This window comes from Stegodyphus dumicola, chromosome 4 (assembly GCF_044657685.1).
Source record: "Stegodyphus dumicola isolate Sdum_Otavi_A_Nest chromosome 4, ASM4465768v1".
Taxonomy (NCBI): Eukaryota; Metazoa; Arthropoda; class Arachnida; order Araneae; family Eresidae; genus Stegodyphus; species Stegodyphus dumicola.
This window is the reverse complement of record NC_140771.1, coordinates 56611250-56636062: the sequence shown is the minus strand read 5'-3', so window position 1 is coordinate 56636062 and position 24813 is coordinate 56611250. Positions and strand designations below refer to the sequence as shown.

The following is a 24813-nucleotide window of genomic DNA, read 5'->3' as shown; positions in this document are numbered from 1 at the left end:
CAATGTCTGGCTAAACAATTTAATTAAATTATTAATTGATTGATTACATTTTTAGCTCAAAGGAGCGTTAGCGCAGAACAGCTAATATGATTACATTTTTTACCAAAAGGAGAGATAGCCCAGAAGGGCTATTAGCAAAGAACATGTATGTAGAACATAAATATTCTTTCGCCGTTAGTCTCAAAAGGTCGCAGCTTTTTCGGATGGCCCGGACTGTCCCTTCACCATTGATGGCGAATAGCTGATATACTTTGCACTTTGTAATCGATTATCAAGTCTTGATACTTTGTTTACGTTATAGGCGGAATTGTGGTAAGGATACATATGGAAAATCTTGCGGAACGGAAAGGGTCTGCCTTTGCTTTCATATTTTTATTTTTTGCTCTATACGAGATTGGACGCAATGTGAATAAATCTGTATGATACACAGAAACTTGCTCATATTGCTGATACAATGATCAAGAGTATTGATATGCTTAGTTAATTTCTGTTGTTAAAATAAAAAACTGCAATTGTGTATGTAATGAGTGTAAAAAATAATGAAAATTTATATGTCTGTATTGTTGACTAAGTAGTAATAATGCATGATTGTAAAATATATATTAGACTCTACTGATTGTATATGTACAATTTAAAGTAATAATTACATAAGATAGAATACAGCAAAAGAATCACTGAAATTTTATTTCTTTGAATGACCCGTAATTTTTGTTTTGTATTATGTTCATAGGGATATATCTTTTTAAAGTGATATATCTCTTAATATATTGTGTACTAAATTGTGTGTGCATATATATACAAATAAACGGGCATTAAAACTAATGATGATTTAGTAAAAAAATTGTGTAACGTGTTATTATAAACATTATAATACTACACCACACAAACACTTTCTTATATGTAATATAACCTTAGAGAGATACCAACTGAATCCTTCTCTGAATATCTATAACAATCTGTGACAATGTCGTTTCATATGCAATGATCAAGCAAAGAGAGCTTTAAAATTTTGCTCCGAACAGCTGAGATGTGTGTCCTAAATTTTGTACTAAACAGCACGAACTTATGTCCGGAGAAAAGAAATTCATCAATTCTGTTTTGTCTACAATTTCCAGGTAACAAAAAGCATGTTTTCTATTTCTCTACATTGAAAAGTTATACTGGGGTGGGGGCACCACTTCTCTTAACATTTGATTTCAAGTGGCATCTGATGTTTTATATCAATAAAAATATGACAGTTCTGACAATTCATCCTAATTTTAATCTCTTGTTTGTTGTTAGCTTTTAAAAAATTTGCATTTTGTTCTCTTTCTGTCAGTAGATGATATTAAGGATTTGGTTTTTATTATTTAACCATGCTCTCCAATTTCTTTCTATTGCTTCTCGTGTAGGCACATGTTTCTTTTTAATTCTTGCAGCAGTTATGTTTAATATTAAGATTTGTAATGCTGCAAGTTTACTAATATTTTGTTGAGTCTTGTTTGCTATTGATTTCTTTAGAAATTATAATCCTGCTTAGTGTTAAGATTTATGCGTTGTTTATATCAGGTAATTAATAATAAAAAAAACTATATATTTTCATCATTTTCTGTACATTTTAATCATACAATTATTTTTGGAAGTGAATAAATTTGGATTTATTAAATTTAGTTTTCTTTACACCCAATTATCCCTAAAGTATGTATGCCATGCTGAATGCATTATTTCAGATTCAATATGTATACACAGAGAGAAATGCATATCACACTATCATGATAACAAAAGTGGTAATTTAATAACATAAATAACATTGACATCAAATATCACTTCTCTAAGACAACCACTTCCATAGAAAATCTTTTTTGTAGCAACTGTCTCTGGCTGTCTTACAAAAGATTCACTGTATTTTGCGATTTAAAATTAATTAACTCGTTGTAATACTGATACAATTTAAAGTTACTAATATGTGTTTCAGCTGTTTTTCTTTGTTAGTTCAAACAACCCATGTTATTGATCAAAAAGCAATATCTTATTATTAGTCATATTATTAAAAATTTCAAAATGGCTTTTAGAAATTTTCCTCCTTACACAATGATTTCCAGTTTGGTAAAAAAAAGCTTTCATAAGTTAATCTTACTATGGGCAAGTATTGAATTTTATTTAATGTTAAAAATCAATTCTCTGGTATATGTACATATTTTTACAGTTTTTAAAATACTTCAGAAATTCCTTCTCTTGCCATTAGGCATGAATAAAATAAGCGTATTTCCTTGTAAGCCATCCAGAAGAAGCCTTTTTTGACAATGGATCACTGAAAGTTATGCTGTATCTTTCTGTTAATTAGAAAATAATTTTGGATAATAAAATAAATGTAGTATTAGAAAAATATTATATTCTTAAAACGATATTTTAAAAAAATATAATTAATGTATTAGAAATCTGTAATTTAAAGCAAGCCTTCATTCTTCAACTACATATTCATTTCTGATACCCAAAGGCTAATTCCATCATAATAACTTGTCTTTTAACTCATCATTATTCAGCAAAACTTTTAGATTAAAAAATTCTGTGATCGTCCTTTGTAATAAAAGCCCAAGATATGAACCTCCACCATCTGCAAAATGCATGGCTCTCTTTGTACAGGATCTCTGTCGCTGTTACTGGGAATCTGAGTTTTTAAGTACATTAAGGCTGTTTACATTTTTCATTCCAAAACAGATATTCAATTTAAATACATTATGCAATTTGTGTTCATCTACATTTGTTTCAATAATAATATTTCTGTTGGTATTAATTTCTCTAAGTAATTTAAGCATGAGGTTGTTTAAGAAGGCCATTTTTTATCCATTTATTTATTGAAATATTTGCATTACTTCTTATATATTAAAATCTACATATATTATGTATTTTTTTTCAGTAGACAATGCAAGAATTTTATATATGTTACAATGTATGGTATAGGCTTATATGTATGCAATATGATTTTTTTTTTAATTTTTCCAGAAGAAAAAAAATTTTTATCCTCTATTTGTGATCTTATTATCTGATTGTGTCTTCTTCAAAATAAACAAATAATCCAATGGAATGAATTTAAACTTTAGGTTTTTATTGGAACTCGGTGCACACTTTATTTCTGCTAGAATTACAAGTTATCTCGCTCTCCTTTTACTCAAAAATTATAACATCATAATTTGGGAAAAAAATTATATTTTATGTTACTTACTCATGACAACATTTGAAACAACCTACATGTTTGACAAGGGGTAGGGTCCTTGACCCAGGCACCCTGGTGCTACACTGCTTCCATGTGAGTGAGATTTGAAGACAGTTGAATAGGAAAGCCACAACTTTTTCAATGAAATGGATGAATAAATGCAGCCCTGGCTTTTGTTGTGTTTTATGCATTTATAAATTTCTACCTAACTGTTTATTCTTTAATTCTATGTAACACAATTAATCGATGCTTGTTTCTTATATGGAATTTTAACATTAATTCTACATAACAACATGAGTAATCTTTTTTTTAAATTGTACTTTAGCATTATTAAAAAACATTTTGGCACTATGAACTGAGAATTTTTTTCTTTACTTTTATCTTTTAATACTTTAGGAATTGGCCATTGATTTACATCTATAATAAAAGAAATAAATGTTTGTATGAGTTTTAACATATTGTGGAAAATGTGATAAACATCAACTCCTTTGCTGAACAAAAAATGTGAAACTTCCTGTTAAGTATTTTTTTAGCATTTTCCATGTAACAGTATAGATTCCCATGATTATTTCTTAAAAAATGAAAATATCAGAAATAGATGTCTTCTACATTTATTTACAAAAATAAAAATGCAAATATCTGAACGGAGTTATATTGAAAGATCTACAGGATGCTATGATTCCATGATGGTCAATCCACCACATTGGAAATATTAAATCAAACAATAAGTACAGGAAAAGATTCAGTAAGACAATATGTCATCTTTTGAATGGATACATTTGACTGGAGTTATTCCATATGATATATTATACAACACTCCAAAATCATGGTAAATAACTTTCTAAACCAAGTCTACCGAAAAAAAAGTAGTGGAAAAATGTTGCAGTCATGTAACTGGGCTATCTATATATAAAAATTACAGCAGTTTTACAAGTGTTCTTATCTTTACTGCCTATTACAATCAAATAAATACAATTAGATATGAGAAAGAACAGGCAGTATCAGTACAACCGAAGTACAACTTTTACACAGTTGATAATTTGAAAACAAGTTAACCTGTAAAATTACCCTGCCTACTGGATTGCTTTAGATGCATTTGGTAACAAATATGCCGTTAAAGTCTGTACCACATTCAGTTGAGTGAATTAAATACTATATTGTTCATATATCTTGATCGTAGCAATCAATGCAGCTGCAGCATTATTGAACAGAAATTTAAGTTATCGGGCTCTCAAATAAGTATTTGTAAAGGTGTTCAGGAAATAAATATTACTAAATAATAACATGTACTATGTTTATTGAATTTTACGAAACTATATGCTGTACTTATCATCAATTTTAATTGTCTGAAATCTGATATTTGATAGTACAGTCAAATACTGAAAATCCGCCGACTTGAAATCCGCGTTGCCTCTCAAAATATAAACATTCAGTTTATAGGTTCTGGAAACCACAACGAAATATTGAAGAAAAAATACTTACCAAATAATGACGTCATAATTACCAAATAATAATGAGTCATAATGGAAATACAAAATTATTGACATCATGATAAAAGTTTTTTTCCCTCTAATCTGCATCGAGGTAAAAATGCATACGATTCACTCAACTCTTTTTTGAAGTTCACGATTCACGTTGTATTTTCTGAGCTTTGTTACTTCATGAGATTATTTAGTGCTGCCTTATGAGATTATTTAGTGTGCTGGATATTTTGTGGATAAATTAAGAATATTTTAAATTTCAGCCCTTTTTAATACAATGACAGATAAGAAACCCACTTATGATTTTACTGCTTGCAACGTTGAAAAACGTAAACATGTTGCATTGATGGTAATGCTAAAAAGGGCAAATTCTGCAAAAGATGGAGGCAGGTTCCAGTCCTCGGTTTGTAGCAGAATTGTATGGAATTGCGACAGGATTGTGTATGATATACGGAAAAATAAAGAAAAGCTGTTGAAATTTTACAGCAACAGTGATTCTAACACTGGAATCCGAAACCGGAAATCTTTGCATAAAGCAAAATCGGCAAACCTGGATGCTGTGCATGTATAAAACACTGAATAATATAATCAATTTATATATGTAAAAATAATTTAATGCATATAATAAATTATTGCAATAATGTATATAATAATTTAATTAAATGTATCTAATAAGCCTTATTTATTTTGCACTTTGAGTCTGAATATTATGATTTATCTGTTCTGTCCTGAAATCCTAAAATTCGCACAACCTCTGGTCCCAAGCTTTGCCGATTTCTGGACTTGTACTGTATATAGTTGTAGCACAGTTTTTTCACAGTAAATTCTGAAGAATCCAAAAATAAATGCACATACTAAAGTATTTGAAATGTGATAAGATTCAGTATTTAAGACTATCCTAAAAGTACGAAATTTATTATTTTATTTGAAAATGAGTATTAGTGTATCCATGGCATGCAGGTCCCCGAGATTACTCTATTATCCACTCATAGGTGGGGGTGTCACCTTTGCCAAAGGCTCTTTGTAGCCTGCTTTAGGTTTTGCACTAATTTAAATCACTGGCCATCTACTGAAATGATTTCTTTAAGGATATCAACCGTCATTTCAACTCTGGTATTTCTACGGTGATGGAGGTTTAGTTTACCATGTCTCAACAATTTTTTTTTTTTACTTTTCTGTAGTTTAACTTCTTTTTTAATATGAAGAGGTAGCCCTGTGTTTTCATCTCGGATAACTGTTTTTGAAGCAGACTCGAAAATCTACGTCAAAGAGTTGGTTATATTGAGTAAACTTTTTTCTTTTAAATTTCAAAGGAGTGACCGAATTGATCGGTAGTTTGCATCACACTAATTGATTGAATTTCGCTTTTTGCTCAATGTTGCTTCTCCAGATATGGTGGGTATACAATCAGATGTTCCACCTGAAGGATTTCAGTTGATAAATATTTTCATTTTCTGGTGCCTGAGATACTTCTAGAGACTAAATCTTCATCAAATTTGAAAATGAGTCTTGAAAACAGCTATTTTGCAGTTTATTCCAAACTCCAGGTTGGAAACTTCAGGCCAGCAAATACAATAACGCTTGCACAGCAGTTGGTTTCTTCTGAAAAGCATGTGCATTGACACAGTAGTTTCTGTTTATCAAACGTGACAGAATAAACTGCACCATGCTTAATTTCAGAAGAAACTTTAAAAGAAGCCATGTGAATTTTTTTTTTTTTTTTTTTATTGTAAGGATTACGTTAATTTTATTAACAGTTAAATTTTAAGTTCCTTTCCTGTCAAATTGTTAACTTCAACTTACTACTTCTGGCCAGAACTTAGTTTTGAAATCTTGCTGAATATTTAATGAGGAGGAGCGGTATTTAAACCACGAAGTTACTTACAGAGTCAGAGAGAATCAGAGTTTATGATTTATGCGCGTCTACCTTTTCAGCCACGCTCTCTCTCAAAGCTGTTATTACGTTCGGCCGTACTCAGGCCCTTGATAAGCTTCATAGTCAAATAAGTTAAGTAGCCAACTCGATTTGAATCTTGATAGCTTCGGCTATATTTCTTTAGTTAATCTTAGTTTTAGTTTAATTCTTAGTCTCTTAAGTTCAAGCCCAAGTGTTGGCTTTGTTCGTACACTCCCAGGGGGAGTTTTGTTAAATCTCATTGGAATAATAAAGGGTTAGTTACCCTTCTATCTTGTTGTTTCTTGTCAGACAAACATAACTGATTATTCGCTATCTAGTTCTTAAGACTCGTCACTTTCTACAGTAACTGAGATTTACACAGTGAAAGTCTTACATTATGCTACCCGCATAAACCTCAGCAGCCCTTAATTTAGTTTTTATGTGATCAACTAACCATCATGGTTTACTGATTAAATAATTTAGTAACTGTTCATTGTATACTCTGGACTGCAACAGCATACTCAGATTTTTTCTGACATATATTCTATATCTTTCTGGAAGAAATTTCTCGACCAAGACCTTAATTATTTTGGAAAGCATACAGTTTTTATATCCCTGAAGATACCTATATTTAAGCTCCTCATTCAAGCTTTCAACACCATTGTTCGAGTTTATGAATAAATCATTTGGTTTGTAAGCCAAAGCCCACCTCTCAATTTCTTTGAACTATGTTAATTCAAAATAATCTTACACAGCTTCATACGGGTTCCATGATTTTAATACCTGTATTGCTGCAACCATTTCATCTTGAGTTGGAGCATTTGCTATGGCACGTAATTTACACAAAAGCTTCTCTTTGGGAACCACTGCATTCATTTTCTTAGAAGCCCACCTTCACCATGCCTGCTCTCGATGGAAACTACAAATGAAAACCTTAATTCCTGTAAAGACATTTTCCAAACTTGTAATTTCTTCCATTGCAAAATTAACCATTCCATATTTTGGTGTAACCAGAGGTGACCAATTTTTAATAATTATAAGAGCTTCTTCTAATGCTTTGGCAGTTTCATTTTGTGTAATTATTATGCTTACTATTTGGTAGTTCACATTTGTTTTGACAACTAAATGATAAAGTGGGAGAGCATATTTACAGGTTCAATAGGTCGTGTTGAGAAGAACAAGATTAGAACCATATAAGACATATAAATGTTTCATTTCTTCACTTTGATACACAAAAAGCAGATTTAGTTTTGAATCTGTAAAGTCATTTGGCTCAGTACCATCATAGGCATTTTTAGTACATGGTCTAAAATAAAACACTTTGAAGTATCCCAGCTGTTTATTAACATTTCTGTATTTTTCTGGTTCTAATATTGGATTTTGCTTGGCTTATTATTTTCCTTATTGCCTCCATTTCTGGATAAAATCGTCTGCGCATTTTATCAGTTTCTCCCAATTCAGTTGAAACATATACTTCTAATAGCTCTGCAATTACAGTGGCATTAGATTTTCCATTCTTAACTTTAGAAGCTATGAAATGCTACACTCTAGCATCTACAGGTTCTATTACCGCAGCCATGTTACCCATTAGATGATTTTGATAATCTTGGCAATTACGTAAATTAAACATGAAAACTTCTTCACCAGCAATACTATCTTTATTGGCTAGTTTTTCCTTAATTTTCTGAGATATGGTGATCTTTCTTTTTGGTGTTGGCACTACCTGTAATTTAAACATATTTATCACAGTAAAATTTAGAAATTCCAGCACAGTCATCTAGGACTAATTATTGATGAAGGTTAAATTTTAAAAACTTTCTGTTCATAGCAAATTATTCAAACAAAGGGGGGGCATTTCTTTTCTTTCAAAAAAGCTGTAAAAAGGATCTTCCATTTTTATAACAATAGATCAAATTACTTTTTCAGAGAAACGTAATCGATAAAACTTCCTTTTTTTTTTTTTTTAATTGAAAATTTTGAATGAAAATGAAACACAAGGCTTACAGAGGTAAGTTAAAAAAACAAACAAACAAATACAACAACACAACACAAAATAAAATAAACTTACAAACTCACAGATGACACGTAAGAGATAAATTTACAGAAGATAGAGAAAGTCATTTTATGTTGAACAAATATGTGAAGAGGGTGAGGAAATGTAATATTCACAGAGTTTAACCTAGAAATGAGTTCTATTCATCCTTCCTTGAGCTTTGAACAATAGAACAAATGTTCAACATTTTGCACTCCCCCCGAAACTGTGTGAACACCAGTCTGTACTAGATAATCTAAATCGTTTCAGATAAGAAATAAAATCAGATAAAAGTGTTTGTTATTCAATCTGTGAGGAATGGAAAGAAGATATATTTTAGTCTAAGAGTCAGTAGTAGAATTCCTGTATAGTTCATTCCACTTGAGTATTGTATCATCTTTATTTTTTTCTTGTAAAATGCTTGGGAAGTATCATTGGAGTAATTACTTAAAGATGTGTAGCTTATTTTACTATCACTTCTTATTTTCTACTTCCGGCCAGAATTAAAAGCTTTAACTTATTTATGCAAATTTGTCTTGCGAACGCCAAGTACTTAAGTTGTGGCTTTTTGCCAAGCAAGAGAGAGGAAGGAGCTATTAGAAGCAGGCCGCTTGCCATAGTAGTTTTACTCGGTTGCTGGTTGCCTTCAAGGCCAGAGGTTTAATCCTCTTGATGATTTTAAACGTATCGTAGTGTTAGAAGTTCTCTGTAGTACATACGGCTTTTTGTTAATATACGGCCAATCTTGGAGTTAGGCACTTCTTTGATTAATCCAAAGTTAGTTTAGTTAGAGTTTAGTTAATATTTTTATATTCTTACGTTCAGACCACAAGTGGTTGGTCTTTGTATTCCGAAGTCCGGAAATCATTGTAAAGAGAGAAAAATAAAGGGTTTCGTATACCCTTCCTGTGAGTATTGTCTACTTCCCAAATTTATTGAACATAGCTTTAGTAAGCTCCCTGTTCTGAGTCAGGACAGTTAATGTCCCCAAAGCAAGTAAGGAGGAACACAGAACCTGATAAGGGAAGGAAAGGCTTAATGTAAGATCTTCCTAAGATAACTTAGTTTATTCAGAAGTCAAACAACAAAAATTTGGCGTGTTGTTGTGTCTTAACTTAGTTTATATTTATATTAGACATGAAGAAAATTACAAAATACACATATGCAACTAGCCGAATACTAATTCCTTACAGACCTATACAGCAAAAGTGGCAATAACCATCATCATCATCAATTTGCTTAACTGAATTTTCTCTGATCTAGGAAAATTAATAGTGTGCCATACAGAGCTCTGTCTTTTTGTCTCTTAATTGTGCTCAAAGATTAATGTATGAATATTAGTTACTGCTTTCTCAAAAAAAATTTAAAAAAATCAAACTCATGCTTTTCATGATGCAAAAGCTCACAAAAAATTGACACTAATTTCTTGCATTACACTAAGCATCTCAATATCTTGGATTTTTCAAATTTTAGACAAAACTTTACTGCATATCAACAGTTTCGACATTTCTCTGCCTTTTGATCATTATACAGTTTTCAAACAATTATCCACTTTGCAAATGATTTGCAATTCGTAAAAGCTCACAGCCAATAAATTTACATAACATTCCCTACAAATACACCGTTGGAAAATCTGCCCCAATCCTTTCAAGACTGTGGAAGAAGAGAGTGCAAGAAATTGGTCTCATTAATTTTTGTACATATCATATATTTTAGTACAGTCAAAAGTCATTAATTCGGACACCCATAACCCGGAATGATCTATAATACGGACCTCAAAGCTACAACTTTCTGTTTTGACGCATTCGCGTAAGACCTTCACAGCTGCGAAAATGCGTGTGCGCATGCACAAAATACGTTTACGGTTGCACAAATTAATGTATAAAGGACGGTATAAGCTGAGCTAAAATTATCTAATTCAGTTAATGTTGCAGATTGCGTTGTTCCTTAATCTTCGAATTGGATCCGGCTTATTATTTTTTGCAGACTGTTAGAGCAATTTTATAAAAGTAAGCTTGAACTTTCAATTATGTCAAATAGAATTTCCGATATATATTTAGTAATATGTAAAGGATCTACAAAGCGAAAGTATGTTTCGAAGTCCATTAAACAAAAAGTGGAATTGCTGCAAAAAATGGATAAAGGCATATCCTCCTTAGTTTCTCTAACCATTCCAAAATCTGTTTATCAATTTCACGCTGTTTTGCGGCGGGAGGGAAGGGGGAAACGCCGCGGCGCGCAATGAATTGAAAGTTAATCTGTCAGCACTATCCTTATCTTCAGGGCAGATGTTTTTATTTTATTTGGCTTATAATTCCTTACTAAATGTAGTATTTCATCTCGATGTACTCCTTTGATATGATTTAAATCAAATTTCTTGTCATTATAATTGGCTTCCAACAAAGAAGAAAGTGACCCAGAGGTTATTGAAAACGAAACAACTTACATTGAAAGAAATGTTTAATAAAGTAAACAAATAAATATTAAGCTCTTTTTTTTTTTTTTTTTTTTTTTTTTTTTGTAAATTTTGAGACCCTTTAGATCATAATTGTTCTTTATTTCATAAATTACGGTTTCATATTTTTAATTTTATAATTTCTGCATGCCATCTTACCAGATTTAAACTGATGATCTATAATCCGGAACTGCCGAAGTCCTGACGAGTCTGGATTAACGACTTTTGACTGTAACAATTTTACAATTACACTTAGGCATAAGCAAATATTTCCATCATCGGTGACTGGATGCTACTCATTTCTGAGTGCTAGCAGCTGAATATTCAAGAAATATATTAAAGGTGTCTTGAATTTTGTATTAAAAAAACATAGCTGCTTTGTTTTTACCTCAGAGTATGATAGACCATTATATACTTTATCATAGAATACTTTCAATACATCTTCCTCATATGTCACAGAATTATATTTTTTCCTTTAAAAAAAATCTATAAAATTACTAAGACCATCTTAAAACAAAAAGTTAAATAAACTTTTACCTTGAACTCAGGCATCCTGTATATTCAGGTAACATGAATTACAGCTGGACAATTCACTTTTTTAGTTGTCTGGTTCTTGGAATATGCTTTACCAAAAGCATGATCAGTTTGACACTAAAACAAAAAACATATATACATATAATCCAAAAGGTGAAATTTTTGTATAAATTTTTAAATATATCATTATTAGTATTTTACCTTTTCATTTTTTTCTTTAGCATATCTTTCCTTTTGATGTTTATTCAGATCTTTTCCTTGATGGCAAACATATGTTTTTCGCCCAAAGTGGAAAATAGGGAATATCATCTAACCAGTATAATCGTAAATCTGGAGTTAGTTCAACTGGAAACAAAATTTTGATTTAGATCACTATCTGGTAAGCTTTGATTTTTTAAAGAAAGAAATTACAGTTCTCTATAAAGATATTATACATTTAACTATCTCTACATATACTACATACAGTAGGCACTGCGGTAAAAGTATATTTTAGGGTACCCCTTGGCAATTTCTGGCGGTACATGGATACCCAGTTTGTGCAATTCTTTGACTTATTATTTTGGCTTGCATAACGGCGATTTTTGACGCAAAAATAGCCACTACACTAAATCAAAATAACAAGACAAAATTGCACAAACTCGGTATCCATGTACACATTGACCTATTTTCACATTAAAAAAATCCCCGAATTGCACAAAATTTGCATTGTGCACTCCCTTTATCCATGTACACGTTGACCTATTTTCACTTTAAAAAAAATCCAAGAATTGCACAAACTTGCATTGCACACTTCAATCACTTTGTCCACGTACACATCGATATATTTTCACTTAAGAAGTCAAAGAAGCACCTACTTCTACAATACAAGCAAACAAAAAATACATAATCTCTATAAACTACATTTTAAACCAAACAATAAAATAACATAAAAAAGGAAAAACATGTTATACATTTAAGCACTACAAAAAGCAAATATCCACTTACCCTATTTAGAGATTCCTTTGTCTTTAGCCTGTGGCACACAAAATTCTTTAACAGCATCCAAAAACTTCCTAAAATTATCCGAATTCGAATCAGTATATTGGCATAACCACATCTGAACCTTTCTTCCTACAAACCCATTCAGATCCATCCAAACGGTTTTTACATTCGACTAGACGCATATCCTTCTTACATACATGACACTTATAATGGCTACTAAGTAAACCTTCATTTACACACCAGTCAATGGAACTACTCTTAAATTCGCCCTCAAGTCGCCAAATGTGGCGAGAAACTCCACAGTGTCATATTACTATTTAATTTTTTTGTCTACATTTTGAACTTTAAGCCTAGAATGTCTTCAAAAACGCGTTTACACACAATTTAAGATAGAAATCCAAAACAAAAACAAAAAATTTAGATAGCAAAAACGTAACGTTTCTAACCAAAAATATTTGACAAGAATCCACGTACACAGCAATATCCTTTATCTTAAAAAAAATCTACGAATTGCACAATCTAGGGCAATGGACGAATCTATGAACTACGCATACCTTGCTTTAATAAATTAACATAACTACAATAAATGCAAAGAATACCATGTACACAGCATTCTGTTTAATGTTGAAAAAAATCTACGAATTGCACAATCCAGGCATTGCGCGCAAATCAACAAAATAAACTAAAATTACAAACAATTCAAAAACAACAATAGGAACAGAAATTCATAGTAAAAAAACAATGAACATAACATTCAACAAAATAAAAAGAGTAAAATAAAATGCACTTACCATAATACATTCGTTAATAAAATTTTGCCAGTCACACAAAGTTTGTGAACAAAAGTGATACCATTTTGCTATATCACATGTCTTTCTGCGATTCAAAAGTAACGATAAAAATTTCCTCCAAAGTTGACTTACTACACGAAAACCACAATCCAAATCTTAAACTCCGCTGACAGCCACATACTTTACCAGCAACCACACAATAACTGCAAATCCTCACAAGAACTATCAGAAACGCCCTTCTTCGTCAGAGTTCTCATTGCAGCTCTGCATTTAGGACTCCACTAAAAGTTCCACAGAAATTCCAAAAATATACTTCGATCCTCATAAAGACACCCATGAACGAAAGACTTGTTAACAACTCTAACATCATACCTTTTAATACTAAATTTACTTTTCACAAAATCTAAAATATGCGACTGAAATTTTGCCACCACGTTTAGCATTACAACATATGCCATTTCAAAACATGCATTACATGAACCAGCAATTAAACCACTGCAGCAAAAGAGTTAAGTTTCAACTTCAAAAGGGTTGTCATACAAACAACATTGTCTCCAAAATCGCCACATTTGGGGATCTTAGGGCAGATATAAGAGTAGAGCCCAGTCAATTAATGCTCTTTTCCCCTTTCATTCCAAATCGTACAGAAACTTCAAATTAATCTTACTACATTCAGCCATTCTACCATCTAAACAACAAAACCAAGACACCCCAAAAGTGCTTACGAAACATCCCATGATTCAAAATTTCTCAGAATCATGCACCCGATTAAATCACAATAAGGTTTCCATAACATTCAACTACTCAGGCTACCATAAATGAAACAACTTCACTATAATACAAGGGGGGTTACCTTAAAGTCTACTCTAACCGACATTGCTTAATGTTGTGTATATTGCTATTGAATTTCTGAAGTTCCATTCTTTCATATATGAAAACCTAAAAAATGCATCATTTTTTGTAATTTGGTCTGCTCTATTTAGTTAATATAATCAAAATATTATACAATAAATTTCTTAAACCAAAGAACGAAATAATTTAAAATTGTGTTACAATAATTGTCAAGTTACACAGAACTTTTGCTAAATACTAAATTAAATTGATGAACAGCTTATTTTTTATTTTAATCAAGCATTTAGAAATAAGCTCAAAATAATAAATTTCATACGGATTTTTAATAGTTATTTTAAAGGGCTCCAGCACAGTTCCCTCTTCTTCAAAAGGGAGGTAAAAATTCCTGAAAACATCTATGCCGAAATACACTTGCGTTTTTGCCCAATTTCAGATTTTACATTGACAAAATCTCTTCCAACAAGGATGCCCTCCAAGTATTAAGATTATAGGTATAGAATGGGTCCAATAAATTTCAGAAACATTATGGACTATTCATAAATGAACTTTTGCACTGAAGATTATAAACTATCCATAAACAAACTTTTCCATTTTCCTAATTAAAATGTTAAGAAAGTGGCTATTTATATTTAGATTTAATTCAATTCCTATTTTAAAGGATATTTTTCTCATCATCTTATAAAAAAATGGACAAATGTTATCACATTAAGCAACACTTACTGCAAACATAGATAGATATTAAAAGCATTAAACTTTTATCCTTACTACCTCATATACTGATGAATTTTGAAGAAAAAACAATTAAAATTCAATAATCAAATCAAGATTTTACATACCATATTAGATTAAACTACTTATTCATACCATTCTACATGTCATCTTACTAGATTTAAACTGAAGACCTAAAATCCAGAATAGCCAATGATTCCAGACTCTGTATATATTTTACATTTGAAATAAGTATCCCGAAAATCAATCGATAAACCTTGTTACAAGCAGGTTTTTGTTTGCAGGATGTTTTTCCAAATTGGTTTTCTTTTGTTGGTATAGTAACAGCGAAGGGAGAAAGATGCCTGGCAATTTAACTAACATAGCAAATTGCATTCTTCTGTAACTTTTGATTCAGTTCAATTTTTTCAGAATTTTGTTCAAACCGAAATTTTTTTCATTGCAGATAAAATTCCACAAGTGCATATTTTAATTGAATTTCACATTTAAAAAAGTATGACCTGTTTATATAAATCACTGTAACTTGGACACACACACACTCTCTCTCTCACAAAAAAAAAAAAAAAAAAAAAAAAAAAGGAACTACTCTGACATGCGCCCTCAAGTCGCCAAACATTTTTTACGAGAAACTTCACGCTGCCATATTACTATCTAAAATTTGTCTCTATTTCGAACTTTAAGCCTAAAACGTCTCCAAAAACGCGGTTTTCGCATATACAAAAACTACGTTTTGAACACACAATTTAAGCTAAAAATCCGAAACAAAAACAAAAAATTTAGAGAGCAAAAACGTAAAGTTTCTAACCAAAAATATTTGACAAGAATCTATATACACAGCGACATGTTTTAACTTTAAAAAACATCTACGAATGGCGCAATGTAGGCAACGAACGAATCTACGAACTCGCACACCTCACTTTAATAAATTAACAACAATGAATTTCAAAGACTACCATGTACACAGCATCCTGTTTAAACTTAAAAAAACATCTACAAATTGCACAATTTAGGCAAGGAACGAATCTACGAACTCGCACACCTCACTTTAATAAATTAACATAACAACAATAAATTTCAAAGAATACCATGTACACAGAATCCTGTTTAAACTTAAAAAAACATCTACGAATTGCGCAATTTAGGCAAGGAAGGAATTTACGATCCACGCACACCTCGCTTTAATAAAATAACATAATAACAATAAATTTCAAACAATGTACACAGCGTTCTGTTTCAAAAACAACAATAACGACAGAAATTCATACTAAATAACCAATGAACATAACATTCTACAAAATAAGAACAAGAATAAAATAAAATGCACTTACCATGAATTAATGCTTCTTCGAGCAGCAGAAATACCAATTTCATACTGCCTTTAACATGCCACCACGTAATCACTATCCTATTTACATGACAGCCAGACACACTCCAGAAAATTCATACTATGGTTCACAAATACATAAAATCACAAATCCCTACTTCTATCACGCACAGCCATTAAAAATAATTTCCCAGACCCTCTTTCCACACCTCCAAATACCCACTACCCCTCAACAGGATGGCCACAATGATATTTCCTTTTGCCGAACTTCAATTCAACAACTTCTACCATTTTATCTTTCCCTCCCATCTTCTCAGACACAGACGCGAATCAATGAGCTCCAGCGAAAGATTGTTCAACGTCAACAGGGTTGCCATAGAATGCCATAGAACATGCAACCGCACCAATAACCAGCGCAGAACATATATCGCCACATTTGGTAAAATTAGGGCATACATCAGAGTTGTACCAAAAAAAAAAAAAAAAAGGTAAAAAGTATATTTTAGGGTACCCTTGGCAGTTTTTGGCGGTACATACATACCGATTTTGTACAATTCTTTGACTCATTATTTTGGCTTGTGAAGCAGTGATTTTTGCGCCAAATCGCCGCTACACAAAGCCAAAATAACAAGACAAACGATTATACAAACTCCGCATCCATGTACACGTCTACCTATTTTCACTTAAAAAAAATCCCAGAATTGCTCAAACTTGCATTGCGCACTCCCTTTACTTTGTCCATGTACACATCAATATATTTTCACTTAAAAAGTCAAAGCAGCACCAAATTCTACAATATAGGCAAACAAAAAATACATAATCTCAATAAAATACATTCTAACCAAACAATAAAATAACATAAACAAGGAAAAACATGCTATACATTTAAGCACTACCAAAAGCAAGTATTCACTTACCATGATTTTCGAGTTCGCTTCGTACACCCAGAGCCATGCAAAATCAAAATATCAATAATACTCAAATGTCTTTTTTCAGACCAGGTACTCTATCTGATCGAACGCTTCACATAGTGACCATCTGAACCTTTCTTCCTAAAAACCCATTCAAATCCATCTAAAACACATCGACAAATCCATCGTCGACTAAACGCATATCCTTCCTACATACAGGACACTTATAATGGCTACTAAGTAAACCTTCATTTACACACCAGTCAATTAAAGCTCTTTTCCACTTTCGCTCCAAATCATACAGAAACTTCAAATTGATCTTACTACATTCGGCCATTCTACCGTCTAAAGAATCAAACCAACACACACCACAAAAACGCTTACAAAACATCCCATGATTCTAAATTTCCCAGAATCATGCACCCAATTACGTCACAATAGGTTTTCCATAACATTCAACTACTCAGGCTACCATAAATGAAACAACTTGGCGATAAATCAAACAACAACTTTGCCATAATACAAGGGGTACCTTAAAGTCTACTCTACCCAAGAAAAACATACAAAAATAATGACGTTGCTTGTTAAAAACTTGAGAATTGTTATATGCATCTACACATAGTTGCTACAGTTTGGTGCATTCTGCCAAGTTTGTTGTTGTAATATGGGAGTACTGGAAGAAACCCCAGTTGTAAACAACTGCCGACTAGGAGAAAATGAAGGACAGCAATTAACTACAGCCCAACGGCTTGCAACTGATGCATTGCTTAACAAATATCACACTGTCTTCAAAGTAGGGGGAGAAACCACTAATCAAAAGCCATCTGGCTTACTTCAAATTCCAGTCTATGCTCAACGTTTTGAAACCTTGTCAATTGATCTTTTCGGTCCCCTTCCTGAAACACCGTCTGGTGAAAAATGGATTTTTATTGTGCAGGACTGTGCTACGAAGTGGACAGAACTATTTGCTTTAAAGGAAGCCACGGCCAGAGAATGTGCCACTATTATTTTGGAGGAAGTCGCCCTTCGATTTGGGTTACCCAGGAAAATAATAAGTGATAATGGTACCCAGTTTACTAGTGCTGTTATGCAACAACTATGCTATATCTTGAACATTGATCAAAGTCTTACTCCTGTCTATCACCCACAATCTAACCCAGTTGAAAGGAAGAATAGAGATCTGAAACCACGTTTAGCAATACTTGTTGGTAACGACCATCAGTCATGGAAGGATAAACTGCCATTAACAAGGTTTGCTTTGAATACAGCCAAATGTGATTCAACTGGACATTCTGCTTCTTTTCTTCAATTTGCACGAGAGTTATGAACCTTAGATGATGTAAAGCATGATTAAAAAAAATTATGTCATTTTATCTTGTATTAAAATTATTAAGGTTTCAATGACTATGCTAGGTAAAGTATAGAAAGAGCTAGCTATCAGCCTTAGGCAAAAAGGATGCCTTTGAGAAGGTCTTCTTACGAGAAACTAACTTGTATTCACTTATATATCAGGAGAACAGGAAAGTTCCCATGCAGCTAGCCCATTCAACAGTATTTGTACCTGGATCTAACATCCAGTGTTCAGCTATCTTATCTGCTAGTCCATTGATGCTAAAAGTGGAAATAGACAATAATGTGATTTTACACACAAGATAAGTAGCATTCATTGACTTATACATCACTAAAGAAATATATACATTTCAGAAAACTTTCCTGTTTTCTAAAATTCAGTATCTTTATTATTATAACTTCCTGATATTTCAATGCATTATAATTTTATGGTGAACTATTACCTGAAAATAAAACAGAATATTTTTTGAATTGCTAGTGTTTAATTATAATATTATTTTGAAACATGTTGTTAATGATAAAACTAAAGAATGGATTTTCTTTACAGACTATTAAATTATTATATTTCAAATCAACAGACTACATTTATACACTAAAACAGGCCGAAAAATACAGTAGTCATCAAGACAATTGTAGTTTCTCAAGAAACAGCAATAAAAATTTTCAAATCTAACACAGTATATCTTATGATACCATTACACGCCAAACAAGTACTAATTTAGAAGTCAAACAACAAAAATCAGCATCCTCTGAAAATTTGAAAATATAACGCTGTTTGACTCCTAAATCAGTACAGTATATATTGTTTAATGTTTAATATGGTATGGAATGTTTCGTGAAGCATTAGCTTTAAAAAAAAACTTGCAATAGCTAACTGTGATGTATATTTAAAATAACTTTAACTTTAATGGTGCTCATGCTATGCGATTCCGTTGTTGTGATGCACGTGTTACTGTGCTAACTGAATGTCATGTGAACTGTTTAAAATTGTAAAAATAAAAGTTTTGAATTCTTGAGATATACTCATTAGTTGAGTCTTCTTTTAAAGTACAGAAGTAATTAAATTCAACGAACTACACAAGAAGTTACATGGTGTCAGGAGCAAAATGGATTTCAGACCACCTGCTCCGCTAACATTCTCCATCGGAAATGTTAAGGAAAAATGGAAAAAATGGAAGCAAGAGCTAGAAAACTATTTACTTGCAACGGAAAAAGATGCCAAGCCAGATAAGACTAAAATTGCAATCCTTCTGAATTTATTCGGTACTGAAGGACTCGAAATTTATAACACGTTTCAATTTGAGCCACCTGAGAATAAGGAGAAGTACGAAGAGGTCTTGAAGTCTTTTGAAGATTATTGTTCACCATGGCAGAATGTTGTATATGAACGTTAAAAATTCTTTTCGTGTAGCCAGCAAGAAGGACAAACAATTGAATATTATGTCACTCAGTTAAAGACTTTAGCGTAAACTTGTGAGTTTGCTGAACAAGAAAATGGATTGATTCGCGACCGTATTGTATTAGACATTCGGGATAGGAGTCTCACCGAACGTTTGCTTTGAGAATCTAACCTAGGATTAGAAAAAGCTATAGAAATAGTCCGTGCCGCTGAAACAAGCAAAGAGCAACTCCGGAACATGAAAGATGATCCAGTGACTGTGAACAGCGTGAAGAAATATAGAAAACAGCAGCATCAATCAAAACAGTCAGTGCCACCGAAATTATCGTCGCAGCAGAAGCAATCAGCACTAGAATATGACTGCAAGAAGTGCAGAAGAAGGCACAAATATCGGGACTGTCCAGCTTTCGGAAAGACGTGTGCGAAATGCCATTTTGTCGCGAGGTGTCCCAAGAACATTTGTGAAGTTGAAATACCAAATAATGAACTTAGTATATATAATGAACATAGTGTATTTGTTGACTCTGTAATGATGAATCCACCAGTAAACGGGCATAGTGAATTTAAAATAAGTGCAAAATCAATCAAAGATCTAACAAATTCTATTGATGAAGTAAATAAGGATATTCACAAGGTAAGTGAAACATGGGTGAAAAGTATTACAATGTATGTAAATAATACGTATTTCAAGGTTGATTTTAAGTTAGATACTGGTGCAGAAGTAAATATTTTGCCTTTGTATGTTTTAAATAATGTTAAACTTAAGCCTAAACTTAATGAAACTGATTTGTTCTTAACTGCATATGGTAATTTTAAGTTAAAACCAGAAGGTACTCTTATAATTAATTGTTCAACTGAAAGACTTAAGAATGTACCTTTACAATTTTATGTTTTTGATGTAAGATCTAAGCCTATATTAGGGTTAACAGCTTGTTCTGCATTAAAGCTAATTGAAAGGATTGATTCCTTAAAGTGCAATATCATTAATAAAAATGATTTAATTGCTCAGTATAAAGATGTATTTACAGGTACAGGGCAATTTCCTGACGAACCATATCATATAACCCTTAAAGATGATGCAATACCAGTAATACACCCCCCAAGACAGAGTTCCTCAGGCTTTACAGCCTAAATTAAAAGATACTTTAAATAAACTTGAAAGAGAAGGGATAGTATTGAAAGTAAATAAACCAACTGATTGGGTTCAAAGTTTGGTTATAGTTGAAAAACCTAATGGGAGTCTGAGATTATGTTTGGATCCTAGAGATCTAAATAAAGTAATTAAAAGGGAACACTATCAAATTCCTTCTCCAGATGATATAATTAGTAGGTTAGAAGGTAAAAAAGTATTTTCAGTTGTAGATTTAAAAGATGGATTTTGGCATGTACCACTAGATGAAGCTAGTTCTGAACTATGTACATTTAATACTCCTTATGGAAGATATAAATTTAATAAAATGCCATTTGGAATATCCTCTGCCCCAGGAATATTTCAGAAAAGAAACAAAAAATTATTTGGTGATATTGAGGGTGTGGAAGTTTATTTTGATGATATCATAATTGCAGGATCTGATGAGGTTACTCATGATATAATTATCTCTAAGGTTCTTGAAAGAGCTAGGTCTCTAAATATAAAATTTAATCCTGATAAATTACAATATAAGGTACTGGAAGTCAAATATGTAGGCCAAATTATTTCTGAATCAGGTGTAAAAGCCGATCCTAGTCATATTAAAGCAATTATTGATATGCCAACACCAAAATCAAAAACTGAAGTAAGGAGGTTGTTAGGAATGTTAAATTTTCTGTCAAAATTTATACCTAATGTATCTAAAGTTACTGCTCCTTTAAGAGAAATCATTCAAGAAAAGGTAGAATTTAATTGGAGAGAAACTCGGGAAGAGTCATTTAACAACATCAAACAACTGCTAACCAAAGCTCCAATTTTAAAAGTTTTCAGTGGTAATGAAGATATAATTATACAGTGTGATAGTTCGAAGGATGGCCTAGGATTGTGTTTAATTCAAAAGGGTAAGCCTGTATCATTTGTGTCTCGCAGCCTGATTAACAGTGAAAAAAACTATGCACAGATCGAAAAAGAGCTATTGGCCATAGTATATTCTTTTGAAAAGTACCACAATTTTGTTTATGGACGGAAAGTCACAGTACAAAGTGATCATAAATCGTTAATGGCAACTGTTAAGAAACCATTGCATAAAATTTCGTATAGAATGCAAAGGATGACCTTAAAGTTACTAAAGTATGATTTTGAGATAAATTATGTTCCAGGTATCAAATGCTTTTTGCTGACACTTTGTCACGTGCATATCCTGTGAATGAAACTATCAGTAATGATCCTGAAATGCTAAATGTTGTTCACATTATTTCGAAATATTTGCCTATGAGTGAAAGAAGAGTGGTGCAATTTAGAAAAGAAACTGAATCAGATCCAGATTTGCAAATAGTTATGAAATATATTAAAGAGGGTTGGCCTAAATGTTACAAAAAAGTAGATAGTAGTGTAAAAACATACTTTAAAGTTAAAAATGACCTTTATATTAATGACGACTTGTTATTTATTAATGAAAAATTAGTTGTACCTTATGGTTTGAGAAAAGATATGTTGCAATTAATTCATGAAGCGCACTTTGGAATTGAGAAATGTAAAAGTAGAGCCCGTGAAATTTTTTACTAGCCAGGTATGACAAATGACATTGAGCAGCTTGTTTCCAAATGTGAAATATGTGAAAAATTCAGAAATAGAAAACAAAAAGAACCTCTAATGCAACATGAAATTCCAACTAAACCATTCGAAAAAAATTGCCCTTGATATCTTGCAATTTGGTAATCAAAATTACTTAGTAGTTATCGATTATTACTCTAAATGGATTGAGGTTTCTAGCATAAAAGATAAGACAGCAAATGAAATTATGATAAAGTTAAAATGCATCTTTGCCAGGTATGGTATTACAAATGAAGTCGTTTGCGACAACAATCCCTGTAATAGCTACTTATTTAAGAAATTTGCTGAAGATTGGGATTTCAAACTTAAATTTAGTAGCCCCAGATATCCACAAAGTAATGGGCTGGCTGAAAAAGCTGTAGTAATAGTGAAAAATATCATGAGAAAAGTGCAAGATATAAGTGTAGGCTTAATGGAATATTGAAATACCCCAATTAGTGGAATAAATTTGTCTCCAGCACAACTGTTACTTAATAGAAGATTAAGGACAAAATTACCTATCAGTAATAAATTGTTAAATACTAAGATAAACAAACCTTATTCTAAATTTCGTGCACTTCAAGCTAGGCAAAAATATTATTATGATAGAACCGCACAGAAACTGCCTGAGTTAAAACCTGGAGATAGTATAACCTTGTTCAACTTTAGAACTGGGCAATGGGATAAAGGTGAAATAATTTTAAAACATAAAGCTCCTAGATCATATATTGTAAGAAATTCAAATGGGGAAATATTGCGAAGAAACAGACGCCATATAAAATTTTCAAAATCACCTTACAAAGTTAATTATGATTATGATGATATAGTATTAGATAAAGAGGAAAATTCAAATGGAAGCCCTGAAAATGTTTCTGTGCCTGTTAATATAGGAAATCAACAGAATAATCTATCCAATAGTAAAATAACAAGAAGTGGACGGTTGATTAGACAACCTTCAAGACATAGAGACTTTGTCATGGAATAAAATAATGTAACGTATTGCATATATCATTTTTATGTAACTTTTTTGTTATTGTATGTCATATTGTAAATATACTTGTATTGATATTATTTGGTATTTTTATTATTGTTTATAAACTGGAGGAAGGGATGTGATATATATTTAAAATAACTTTAACTTTAATGGCGCTCATGCTATGCTTATTATGTTGAACTGCGGTGCTTAACCACCAGGGTGCCTTGGGCGCCATAGCCCTACCCCTCATCGAATGTGTTACTGTGCTAACTGAATGTCATGTGAACTGTTTAAAATTGTAAAAATAAAAGTTTTGAATTCTTGAGATATACTCATTAGTTGAGTCTTCTTTTGAAGTACAGAAGTAATTAAATTCAACGAACTACACAAGAAGTTACAGCTGACAATGAAATCAAATAAAAATCACACATAACGTGTAAAAATTAATGAATATGAGCGTCTATAAAGCCTTTTTGTCAACTTGGACCAAATCTCGCAACATCAACTATATTTTACGCAATAAAATTAATGTTGATAAGTTCTTTGGAAGAAAATGGCCAGATATCAACTAAACAACGAAAGAAAACGTTTACATTCTAGATGATTTTTATTTACTCATTACATCTTTATAAATGACTTACTCTCTTTATCGAATGACTTTCCATAGTAGTAAACAAATTTTGTTACAGTTTCTACTTCATGTCTGCGAAGTATTTCTTTAAATTCGCTCCAAGATTTCGCAAAATTCATCTTTCCTCTAACAAAGTTCATAAACGAAACCGAAACCTTCAAAACTTCGTAATCGATAAATGACAGACAGACAGACAAAGTTGACAGATGTCTTGTTTTGCACATTCTAACCTCCTTGGTTTTACACTCACTTTTATTGCATCCTAATAAGTCTTTCTGCATGGAAGAGCGAAAAATCAAGCTTAGGTGCGAAAGAAAGGTACATAGAAAGGGGGGCAATTTCGGTTTCCAGGAAAGAGTAAAAGGAATCCTTATAGATCAGCCATTTCTCATCGATAACACAAGTTTTTCTATCGATGGTAAAAGGACAGTCTACTAAGAACTAAAGCCTACTTCTAAGAACATATAGTGAATTTGAGTTTCTGAAGCAGCCCTTCATTTTAATCTGTATCACGTGAAAAACATCAGTAAAACAAAAAGATGAAAGTAAAAGAAG

The 24813-nt window shown here is 32.0% G+C and overlaps 1 long non-coding RNA gene across 1 annotated transcript; it reads right to left on the bottom strand.

The window, feature by feature from the left end:
* Window positions 1–5640: 5640 nt before the first annotated feature.
* Window positions 5641–24606, bottom strand: LOC146997553 (uncharacterized). The gene is made up of 3 exons (XR_015040668.1): window positions 24269–24606; window positions 11794–11937; window positions 5641–11709 (listed from the first exon to the last, which is right to left on the bottom strand). It is a non-coding gene; the product is annotated as an uncharacterized LOC146997553 (long non-coding RNA).
* Window positions 24607–24813: the final 207 nt, after the last annotated feature.